Below are 13,242 nucleotides of genomic sequence, written 5' to 3'. Positions count from 1 at the left end.
ATTTCTGAATAATGAAAAATTCGTCCGAATTTCGATTCGGAATGAAACAGAATGCACATGTCTAGTAACAATAATAGATGGAGATTTTAACTTTGTCTTTGATCAGGATATGGATACTACTACACCTTTAAGGTCTCAGAAGAGTAGGGATAAAAAGAAATTTAAGGACATGATAGAGAAGCATCAGTTGGTTGATATATGGAGGGCTTTTCACCCACTAGAGCGGGACTATACGTTCCACTCAAAAATCCATGACACCTATCATAGATTTGACTAATACTATAACTAGGTGGTGCCACGCTAATCCTGAATAAAATCGCTAGAATAACTTAAAGTGGTGTGACATACATAAAAAGTGTGTAATTAGAAATATAGTAACAATGTAGGAGTGATGGCATTGGCCGTGTAACACTCTCCACTCATATGGCAACAGCTCTGAGTTGTGAAATAATAATCTTATGTGGTGACAATAATCAATAAATATATCTCATCATTTCCGTTAGCCAATATCAATACTGTGAAAAGTGTCACTAAAAATTAAATAATAAATCAATCTATATCTCTCATCATGTCCATATGCAAATTAACAATAGTATACAGAGTGTCAATTTGTAATAAAGTACATAATGCAATCTAAAGTGACTAAAAGTGTATAGCAAACATATAACACATAAAGTGACATTGTGCAGCGGTGCAAAAAACAAAAAATATGTGGAGTATCCAGGAATTGTCAGGTGCTATGACATAAAATCTTTAGGATAAAATGTGACTATAACATCCTGACATGCAACAAGTGTAACAGTACAAGGTGTTCCAGCAAAAAGGTCCTTCTTTTTAAAAGGTGGCAATAGCGTCCTAGCATGCAACAGTCACAGTGTAGTGCTTAAGATAGATCATACAGTGCACCTTAGGGTAATAGGGCAAACGCATATGACCAAAGATCTTTTAAGGGGATCCTCCTATAGGTGTAGAATGCTATCCTCACGGTCCTAGTCACAGGGGATGATTCCCTCGATGGTATAGGGGGATATAAAGACACGGGGAGTCCCAATAGCATAATAACGTTTTAACCAGCAACTTTATTGAATAAAAAGGGTACTCACATAGACAGCATAAAAACAATCCTATCTCTGACGAGCGGCGAGCTCGTATACCTCTCACAGCATGTAAAGCCTGTCCCATCCCTACGTGTGACGTCACACCGCACGTGACTTCATCAGGGGATGCGTACAGGCTAAAAACATGTCTTTAATTACTCTTATACTGGGCGCCAATAGGCGGCCATTTTCTCGAAGTCCTTTGATTATCGTTACGGCGACCATTTTCCTGAGGATCATACGGCGCGGCCATGTTTGGGATGTAATGTGCACATGCCAGACCTCGGTGACAGCTGATCACAGCAGCCAATTAGACAGAGCGAACACTGCCTCATCTCCCGCACTGTCAGCAGGGAAGGGCATGATCTCTAATGCTCAATCTATCAATCCCTATAACGGGCAGTCTAAGTAAGTGAGAGAGATAATGAGGGAGTGAAAACATGGGAAGAACAACAAACTAATAGTTTCAAGGGAAAACAACGAAAAAGAAATATACTGAGAATGTGCTCCAGAGATGTGCAAACTACCCAGAGAAAAAAACTCCAATAAATATAAATGAATCTCAAGAGGGACTTAAAAAATATATGGATATACATCCCGATATACCATATATAAAACCGAAATTAAAATAAAAAATACAGAAGGGAAAGGCGATCATGCTGCTATAGGTAAACAATACAAATAAGCCATACATAGTATATCTATATGAATCGAACGTAGATAAAACATCATAAACATCATAATAGGTAAATAATAAAAAATAAAATACTATATGAATCAGTGTAGATAAAACATCATAGACATCATAATTGGTAAAAAATACATAAAACAGTGAACCAGTTACACTAAAATCATAATATTTATTGGACTCTAAAATCCAATAAAGGATCAAGCTACTCAGGATATAACGTGGGATAGGAGATAATTTTTTTTAAAAACACTATCGTCAAATCCAAATATAGCCAAACTGACAGATTAAAATTTAAATATAAATAATAAAACATGGTTTTAAAAATCACTAAGGAAACAATTAAGGTCGAATTCAATATTAAGGCCACGGGGCGAGAAAGTATCCAAGGTAAAAATCCATTTGGATTCTAGTTTACTTAAAGTCCTCACCTTGTGCCCCCCCGCCAATGTTTGATATACGGTGTGATACCCCAAAACTTCAGATGGGTGGGATCCTTATTATGACAAGTCAAGAAGTGTTTGGATACGCTATGTTTTTCATAGCCATTAAGGATATTTTTGACATGTTCTTTGATGCGCACTCTCAGAGGTCTTTTGGTGCGACCAACATACTGGAGGCCACAACTACATTCGAGAGCATATACCGCCCCTTCAGTATTGCAACAAATAAAATCCTTCACCTTATATGTATCTCCCGTGCTCGTAGACGTAAAGTCGAATACCTTTTCATTTGGGCGCTTAGTCCTTAAACACGCAAAACATCTTTTACACGGAAAAAATCCATTGCCGGTAAAGAATGAAAAAGGTTTCTTCGGTGGATCCACAACATTTTTGACTACTATATCACGAAGTGTAGGTGCCCTTTTGTATACGAACTTCGAATTCCTCGAGAGAATCTCATATAGCTGTCTGTCTGCCAACAGGATGTGCCAATGGCGTTTAATTATCCTTTCTTTTTTTTTTTCAAATATAATGTTTATTTCGACACAAGAAAGGGCAAAGCCCCAGAGTCACATCATGTATTAGTGCAAAAATTGAGGACGCAGCCTCTCACCACATACATCTGCATTTACTTCTAATACAAAAACAGTTACATACTGCATACCTATAAATACAGTCAACAGAATTGCTACCATCCTTATAATTGTCTGGGTATCCCCTTCCTCCTGCCTGTTTTCCTTTGAAGAGTAAAAATAAGAGAAATAGGTAAGAGAAAGCATAGCTGGGGGGGGGATAGAGAAAGGGGAAGAGAAGGGAAAGGGGGGGGGGGGCACACATGGAGGTGGCGAAAGCCCCATATGTGGGGTCGACGTATCAGATTGGCTAGTCAGGTGTCTTCAGTCATCCTTCAGAAGAGTCTGTCCTTCACTTGAGAATATAAAGGTCAACCAGAGGGACCAGGTTTTGGTGTATAACTCATTTTTATTTCGGGCCGTGAGGATGAGATTTCCTGATGTCCTCAACTTTCCTAATCCACATGCCTATGGTTGGGGGTTTGATGGACTTCCACAGTAGTGGAATACATGATTTTGCTGCGTCCAGTAAATGTCTGAGTAGGGATTTTTTGTATTTTTTGCTTGCCATGTCTGTCGCATGCATTAGGTAGAAGCCCGGATCCGATGGGATGGGGCGATCTGTGAAATTTTGTATCGTTTGTTGTATAGTCTTCCAGTAGTTATCCAATAAAGGGCAACTCCAAAAGATGTGGAGAATCATCCCCCGGTCTTTTTGGCATCTCCAACAGAGCCCCGGGGAGGACGGGTAGAATTTTTGCAGTTTTGTGGGTGTATTGTACCAGCTAGTAAGTATTTTGAAATTCATTTCCTGCATCTTTGTGCAGATTGAAGATTTAAACGTAAAGAGGATAATGTTCTGTTTTTGTCGTGATGAGAATGTACATTGTAAGTCCCTTTCCCAAGTTCCCAATGCGGGAATCTGGTGATTCTCTGGTGGTGTGATCAGCAACTGGTAGGTGGCCGACAGTGCGTGAGGTAGGACTCCCTCCTCCGAGCAAAAAGCTTCAAAAATTGTCAGGGTCTGCACAGGAACCTCAGGAGTAGGTAACGTGTTAAGATAGTGTTTAAGTTGAAGGGCTCTCCAAAAATCCAAACGGAATTGCCCCTCTGGATTCATGGGCTCCTCTGCTGTAGGTAACCGCCCGTTCGCTGCAAAGTGGGAAGACTGGAAGTATCCCCTGCCATATAAAGATCTGAACACTGGATCTATGTGTCCTGGAGTGAAATCAGGTGTTCCCAGTATCGGGCGTAGTGGGGAGTTGGGAGATGTCAATTTTGCACGTGTGAAAAGGGATGCACATATTCTTGATGTTACACCTATGAGAGGATGATTCTTTACCGTGCGTGGTAGGGAGTTATGGCACCAAGGCAAACTGTTTAAGGGTATCTCACTTTGGGTCTGTTCAATTTGAATCCATAATTTAGTAGGTTGGTGTCGTATCCAGTCTAGCAGTCTGGTTAAGTGGGTTGCTTGCTTATATTTACAGAGGTCTGGGACTGCCAGGCCTCCGAATGTCTTGGGTAGTGTGATCAGTCTTTTGTTGAGTCTGGGTCTTTTGTTTGCCCAAATAAAATTTGAAAAAAGGGCACTCGTTTGGTTAAAGAAGTGGGAAGGTATATGTATCGGTAAGGCTTGGAGTAGGTACAGGAACTTTGGTAGTATGCACATCTTAAGGATGTTACATCTACCAAACCAAGAATGTAACCCCTTGTTCCATGTTGTGAGCAAAGTCCTGACTGTAGATAGTAGTGGAGGGAAGTTCAAAGCAAATAGCTGTGACATTTTGGGGGGGATGTACGTGCCCAAATATTTGATGGCTGTAGTAGTCCATTTAAAGTTGAAACTGTCTCTAATAGTCATCAGGCCGCGTGAGGGCATTCCCACTCCCATGGCTACAGATTTGTTAAAGTTAATCTTCATATTGGAGAGGTTGCCAAAAATTTGGAATTCTTGTAGTAAATTGGGTACAGAGACTACTGGGTTGGTGAGGGTGAATAACATATCATCTGCATAAGCAGCGATTTTCTGCTGTGTCTCTCCCATAGTCACCCCGGTTACATCCGGGTGTGCTCGCACGGTCCACAGGAAGGGTTCCAATGACAGGGCGAAGAGAAGTGGCGACAGTGGACAACCCTGGCGGGTTCCGTTCCTGATCACGAAGGGATCCGACAGGACTCCATTCACACGAACCCTAGCTGTGGGGTCCGCATAAACTGAGTTGATCCAATTAATCATCCTGCCTCCTAGTCCAATGTGTCTCAGGACAGACATCATAAAATTCCAATCCACCCTGTCAAAGGCCTTCTCTGCGTCCGTGCTGAGGAAGACACAGGGAGTCTTATTCTGATTCACTACATGCAGTATGTTGAGCACTTTGGTTGTATTGTCCCTGGCTTCTCTTGTGGGAACAAACAAACCGACCTGATCCAAATGGATCAAAGAAGGGAGGTATGTTTGGATTCTGGTAGACAATATTTTCGTAAAAATCTTGAGATCAAGATCGAGTAATGAAATTAGTCTGTAACTCCCACAAGCGGACATGTCTTTCCCTTCTTTAGGAATTACTGTGATATGAGTTATTAGCGTGTCCCTAGGTATGCGTGATCCAGAGCCCAGTGAGCTGAAGAATTTCTGCATATGTTCTCCTAGGGCCGGTAGTAAAGTTTTGTAATATTGGGCCATAAGGCCATCCGGACCTGGGGCTTTGCCCACCTTTAAGGATGCTACTGCTTTCTGTATTTCTTCTATATCAATGTGTTCATCTAACAGCTCACTGGATTCCGCAGGCAAATGGGGCATGCCAGACTTACATAGATAATCATCTATCTGTAGTTGTGGTGTGGGTGGTGTTTGTAGGTTATAAAGTGAGGAGTAAAATTCCCTGAACGCAGAGGCTATTCTCTGTGGATGTGAAACTTTCTGTCCAGAGGGTAACGTGATACGTGGGATGTAATTCGCAAGGGTCTGTTCCCTCAATGAATTGGCGAGAAGTTTGCCACATTTGTTCCCTGACTCGTATGTAATCCGACGGCATATTTGGAGTAATCCGAAGCTTTCGCCCTAAATTGCATTAAATCTGTTCGTATAAATTATATTATATAATATTATTATATAATATATATATATTATATATATTATTATATTATTATTATTATTATTATATAATATATTATATAATATATTATATAATATTATATGATATATTATAAATTATATATTATAATTATAAATTAGTTGGTATAAGTTCCGCCTCTCCATCTGGTGTCTGGGCGTGTTTGTGTCTTGCTTCTGCTAGATGTAAATCTTGGAGTAGGGATGTAATCTGGTGCGAACGCTCCCGTTTAATGCGTGCTCCGTGTTTAATTAGAACTCTGCGGATTACTGCCTTATGGGCTTCCCATATGATTCCGGGATCACTGTCTGGGGTATTATTGGTTTTGAAATAATTACAGCATCTAGTTCTATAGAGACATCTTTTAGTACTTCTTTGCCATGTTCTGGATCTAGTAGTAGTATTCACTAGTAGTGCGTATGTGAGCATAACCGGGGCATGGCCAGACCATGTAATTGACCCTATTTTGGAGTCTCGGAGGGCATGTAATTGGGCATGTGGGATTAGAAAGTAGTCAATTCTTGAATAATTTTTGTGTGGGGTCGAGTAGAAAGTGTAGTCGTGTTCAGTCGGGTGGAGGAGTCTCCACACATCGATCAGCTGTGTTCTATGTAGTGTCCTGGAAATTTGTTTCCTAGAATTAGGCGTTACCGATGATTTCCCTGAGGAGGTATCCTCAGCAGGGATTAGTGGGACATTAAAATCGCCACCCACTATGGCCACTCGTAAATTCTAGGAGGGTCTCCATGATTTTGTGGATGAAGTGGTCTTGGTGACAGTTGGGTACATAAATGTTAGCGAGGGTCACCTGAACTCCCCCGATCTCCCCTTTAAGAAACAAATATATTCCCTCTGGGTCACATCTTATATCTGTATATTTCCAGGGGACTTTGTGCGAAATGAGTATAGACACTCCGCGGGTCTTGGAAGAGCCATTAGTGGAATGGTATGCCAGTGGAAAGAGTTTATTTTTTAAAATGGGATGGTTACTGCTTTTAAAGTGAGTCTCCTGTATTAATGCTAGGTCTGCTCTGTGGTGTTTTAGATCATGTAAGAGCATCTTTCTCTTTTCTGGTATATTCAAGCCTTTTGCGTTTAAAGAAAAAATGTTCACCGCCTCCATGTTGCCCAGAATATAGAGAGGGTTGGGTATAGAAGGAATATAGCTGACACAAAGGGATAAGGGGGTGAGAGAAGGGATTAGATGTCAGAGGGGAAGGTAAAGAGGAGAAGGATATATACTGATATCTGAGGTCCACCACTTGGTGTGTCCGACCAGGGAACAGGGTTTGAAGAGGGTTAAAGGTCCAGAGAAGAAATAAAAAAATTAGTAAATGTGGAATCGCACTTATAGACTCTATAAAGAGTATTCTATGTCAGTGGCACAGTAGTGCTTGGACGCTCACCGGTACTAACTGGTAGTCGAGCGCTGGCCTAGTTGGGGTTGTGGTAAGGAATAGCCAGAAGTACACTCACTGACTCCCCCCTCCCGCCCCGGTTTGGAACTGTATGTGTCATAGTTTAATTGAAGACGGCTGCGATAACTAATTGTGGATGAACAGCATGTTCATAACTTTTAACAACAACTTCCAAATAAACAGAAATTTCACTTTATGTAAGCTATATAGAACCGATAATGATCTTACCCGAGCACAACAACACTTAATATTCCCTTTAGGCCTAAATGTGGAAACATGGGAGCAGCTTTAAAATTTTAACAGAAAAGAAATCGAAAAGAAACAACGTCAACTTAAGACTGCTTCCCTATCCCCAATGTGTGTTACCCAGACTCACTTCTTCGGGGGGAGAGGATTCCTGATGGTATATCATCTTAACACTCTCCCTCAACCCCAGGCAGTCCATTTCCCTTCAGATTAAAGAGTCCATCCCGCAGGGATGAAGGTCATATTCCCGCTTGTATCCTGTGAGCTAAGAGCTGGTCTATATCCCACCCCCCATTGCCCCTCCCTCCATCTCAATGAACCCTGCATGTATCTTCAGCTTCTCAATCGCATTGTGTAGCATCTTTTGCAAAATACAATACCCTGTTAGAGTTCGTCCGATCTGCGGCAGCTTTTGCAGTCATATAATGCAGACCGATCCTCTCACCTGTAGGTGCTTCAAGAAGTCTGCATAGAGCAGCTTTGCAAGTATATACGTGGGGGGGAGCCCAAGGTAGGGGAGGAAAGCTTTGTAGATCTTTTTATTATGTCAGTTCCTGCTTCCATCTCCCGATCTGCAATGTAAATGTATGTTGGGGAATGAAAGTCTCCTGTATCCGGGCGTTTCACTTTTAACTGTCTGAGTGTCAGTGGGAATAGGAGTACCAATCGTTCATACACACAGGGGATCAGTCCGTAGGCCAATAATTCTGGGGGTGTTAAAGACTTGCTATGCTCGAGCTGTAATATGTTCTTGTATTAAATCGCTAAAATCAAGACTCACGTGTACCCTCGTTGGAAGGCGCCCTGGATCTCCTTCTGGAGCGTTGTTGGCGAGGTGGTTGTTGTCGTTGAGTGGAGAGACCTGGTCTTCCTGTGGGACGAGGAACAAGGGTCAGCCAATTTGGAACCTCAATCGGTTCAGACCCCAAAAAGGTAAAAAGGGCCGGTAAGTCCGATGGGGTACGTAGGGTGAAAGAGGCCGTGGTGTTCCGGAAAGTAACCGCCAGAGGGTATCCCCAACGATATGTGCAGCCTTGTCTTCTGGCCAGTTGCAGTACAGGTTTCAGCATCGCTCTCCTTTGAAATGTGGCTCTGGACAGGTCCGGGAGTATTTTAATCTCGGCGCCATCGAACAATATCTCTCCCTGCTCCCAGGCCTTGCGGAGGATGAGATCTTTCTGGGTATAGCGGTGTACCCTACATAAAACGTCTCTAGGTCTGTCTGGATCTGTAGGTCAAGGACCGAGTGTCCTGTGGATGCGGTCCAGTTCGATGGACGACTGCGGTGTACCCAAGACCCCCTGGAAAATGGCTGTTACCTCCAAATCCTCCGCTCCAGTGGCTTCTGGAAGACCCCGCAGCCACAAGTTATTACGGCGGCTGCGGTCCTCCAGGTCCTCCAAATGAAGCTGTAAGTCCACTGCCGTGGCTGCCTGTGTCTCCCGCGATTGTTCCAGGGCTGAGATCCGTGGTGAAAGGGCAGAAACCGAACTTTCACCTGCATCCACTCTGTCAGAAATCGTCTGTAGTTCCACTCTTATCTCTTGTATATCTCTGGCATGAGCTTCCTCCACCCATTGAATAAGGGTCTCTATGTCCAACTTGGACGGGAGGGCCTCAAAGTCCACCTTAGTAGGTAGAGCCTGAAGAATGGCTCGGAGATCGTCAGGCATGTCTCCTCCCTGCCTCGAGTGGCCCGCCATGTCAGAACTAGAGTCTCTAGCGGATTCCGGGTAGCCGACCGAAACCGCAGGATGAAATGCAGGCACAGAAAGTGAGTCGGCTGAGGTGTATACACGTGGCGCTGAGACAACGGCGCCCGGTGAGCTCCTCTGTGAGTCCCGAAAATAGCTCCTTATACTGCTCTGTGGGGTGGAATTCAGGTTGTTGCTAACCGATGCTCTTGTCCTATATTTCCTGAGGGTTGGCATGCCACAGAAATGAATGAATTATCCGTCTTTTGTGCGGGTAGGACAGGGGGAAGCCAGGAGCTCCTCAAAAATGCTTCTTCACACGGCCATTGCTAAGCCACACCCCTTAATTATCCTTTCAATTCTTTTATTTTGCACATTAAAGTCTAAAACCAGCGGTATTCCCTCTTTTGAGTTTTTTTGTATATCCTTTTCTTTAATCAGTTCTTTCCGATCGATCCTTGAGATTTCGGTAATCTTGGTCTTAATAAATTGGCGATCATAGCCTTTTGAGATAAACCTCTCTCCCATCTTTTCGGCTTGTTCGAAGAACGTCTCTATTTTGGTGCAATTTCTTTTTATCCGCATCAGTTGGCCTTTTGGGATATTAAAAATCCAGTTTTTATGATGACAGCTTTCTATTGGGAGGTAACTGTTCCTATCGACGCTCTTAAAGTGCGTCTTCGTGCTCAGTGTGGAATTCTCAAATGTAATCTCGAGGTCCAGAAAATTAATTTTATTCTTGCTGATGTCCCAAGTCAGTTCAATATTTCTGTCATTAATATTCAATTTTTTTAAGGAACTCTGTTAACTCACTTACTTCACCGTCCCATAGTATAAAAATGTCATCGATATACCTTTTGTATATCACTAATTCCCTTGGACGGTCATTGAAGACATTTTCCTCCTCCCATTTTGCCATGAAAAGGCCAGCTATGCTCGGGGCAAATCTTGCTCCCATGGCAACTCCCGTTTGTTGATGGTAGTAAGTCTTGTTGTACCAAAAATAGTTGTTCTTGAGACTAAATTCAAGGCATTTTATCAGAAACTTTCTCTGCATACATGGGAGCTTGGTATATTTCCTTAAGCCCCATTTTGCAGCCTCACAGGCTCGATGGTGGGGGATCACCGTATAAGATTACCGAAATCTCAAGGATCGATAGGAAAGAACAGATTAAAGAAAAGGATATACAAAAAAACTCAACAGAGTTAATACCGCTGGTTTTAGACTTTAATGTGCAACATAAAAGAATTGAAAGGATAATTAAACGCCATTGGCACATCCTGCTGGCAGACAGACAGCTATATGAGATTCTCTTGAGGAATCCGAAGTTTGTATACAAAAGGGCACCTAACAATTCGTGATATAGTAGTCAAAAATGTTGTGGATCCACCAAAGAAACCTTTTTCATTTTTTACCGGTAATGGATTATTTCCGTGTAAAAGATGTTTTGCGTGTTTAAGGACTAAGCGCCCAAATGAAAAGGTATTCGACTTTACGTCTACGAGCATGGGAGATACATATAAGATGAAGGATTTTATTTGTTGCAATACCGAAGGGGCGGTATATGCTCTCGAATGTAGTTGCGACCTCCAGTATGTTGGTCGCACCAAAAGACCTCTGAAAGTGCGCATCAAAGAACCTGTCAAAAATATTCTTAATGGCTATGAAAAACATAGCGTATCCAAACACTTCTTGACTTGTCATAATAAGGATCCCACCCATCTGAAGTTTTGGGGTATCACACCGTATATATCAAACATTGGCGGGGGGGCACAAGGTGAGGACTTTAAGTAAACTAGAATCCAATTAAATTAACACATAACCTATCGATCTCCTATAGACATCAATAGAGAAATTTTAAGATACTAGCAAGATGGTATAGATGTCCTGTGGATATGCATAAGATAAAGTCAGATAATTAAGACATTTGCTGGAGATGTCGGGGGGCAAAGGGTACATTGGCGCATATTTGGTACTTTTGCTCTGGGGTCCAGACTTTCTGGAAAATTTTTTTTAGAGTATGTATGGCAGTGACAGGAATTAATTTACAGCCTGATATATTTATATTTATTATATTTATTTATTTTTTTATTTATTATATTTATTTTTTTATTTATTATTTAGTACTTTCAATGACTCCAGATTCGGTGAAAAGCATAAAAAGGGTATTCTTAAACATTTTTTAACAGCAGCTGGCACAATCATAGCCAGGAAGTGGAAAAGTAGATTAGAACCTTCTATAGAAGAATGGGAGTGTGAGCTGGGTGAAATGCGTTCATTAGAAGAGAGGATGGTGTTAGAAGCTGGACTAAAAAAACAGATTATAACTTCTTGCAAAGCTTGGGGAGAGTATAGGGCCGCATTGACATCATGAGGAAATTTGGGAGGCATAAGGGATGTGAAGGGTTCCTTTTTCCCTTTTTTTCTTTTTTTTTTTTTTGGTTTTATTGTTGTTGGATGGTGTGTGTGAGGTGTGAATGCTTAGATGTAAGGATTTTTATTAATGAGTGGTCAAGTGTTTTACTTAAAAACTGTGGTATATATAAGTAAAGACATTCGGTGATATAATAAGAAGATAGTTTATTCACTTCAGCCCCAGAAGGATTTACCCCCTTCCTGACCAGAGCACTTTTTACAATTTGGCACTGCGTCGCTTTAACTGCTAATTGTGCGGTCATGCAATGCTGTACCCAAAATTTGCATCCTTTTCTTTCCACAAATAGAGCTTTCTTTTGATGGTATTTGATCACCTCTGCTGTTTTTTTTTTTTGCGCTATAAACGGAAAAAGACCGAAAATTTTGAAAAAAAATTATATTTTCTAATTTTTGTTATAAAAAAAATCCAATAAACTCAATTTTAGTCATACATTTAGGCCAATATGTATTCGGCCACATGTCTTTGGTAAAAAAAAAGTCAATAAGTGTATATTTATTGGTTTGCGCAAAAGTTATAGCGCCTACAAACTATGGTACATTTTCTGAAATTTACACAGCCTTTAATTTATGACTGCCTATGTCATTTCTTGAGGTGCTAAAATAGCAGGGCAGTACAACCCCCCCCCCCCCCCAAATGACCCCATTTTGGAAAGTAGACACCCCAAGGAAATTGCTGAGAGGCATGTTGAGCCCATTGAATATTCATTTTTTTTGTCCCAAGTGATTGAATAATGACAAAAAAAAAAAAATTACAAAAAGTTGTCACTAAATGATATATTGCTCACACAGGCCATGGGCATATGTGGAATTGCACCCCAAAATACATTCAGCTGCTTTTCCTGAGTACAGGGATACCACATGTGTGGGACTTTTTGGGAGCCTAGCTGCGTACGGGGCCCCGAAAAACAATCACCGCCTCCAGGATTTCTAAGGGCGTAAATTTTTTATTTCACTCCTCACTACCTATCACAGTTTTGAAGGCCATAAAATGCCCAGATGGCACAACCCCCCCCCCCCCCCAAATGACCCAATTTTGGAAAGCAGACACCCCAAGCTATTTGCTGAGAGGCATGTTGAGTCCATGGAATATTTTATATTTTGACACAAGTTGCGGGAAAGTGACAATTTTTTTTTTCTTGCACAAAGTTGTCACTAAATGATATATTGCTCACACAGGCCATGGGCGTATGTGGAATTGCACCCCAAAATACATTTAGCTGCTTCTCCAAGCTTTCTGCTGAGAGGCATGGTGAGTATTTTGCAGCTCTTATTTGTTTTTGAAAATGAAGAAAGACAAGAAAAAAAACATTTTTTTCTTTTTTAAATTTTCAAAACTTTGTGACAAAAACTGAGGTCTGCAAAATACTCACTATACCTCTCAGCAAATAGCTTGGGGTGTATACTTTCCAAAATAGGGTCATTTGGGGGGGGGGGTTTGTGCCACCTGGGCATTCCATGGCCTCCGAAACTGTGATAGGCAGTGAAGAGTGAAATCAAAAATGTACGCCCTTAGAAAGCCTGAAGGCGGTGC

Source organism: Aquarana catesbeiana, linkage group LG07, assembly GCF_042186555.1.
Source record: "Aquarana catesbeiana isolate 2022-GZ linkage group LG07, ASM4218655v1, whole genome shotgun sequence".
Classification (NCBI taxonomy): domain Eukaryota; kingdom Metazoa; phylum Chordata; class Amphibia; order Anura; family Ranidae; genus Aquarana; species Aquarana catesbeiana.
The sequence above is the reverse complement of the archived record's forward strand: the minus strand, read 5'-3'. Positions refer to the sequence as shown.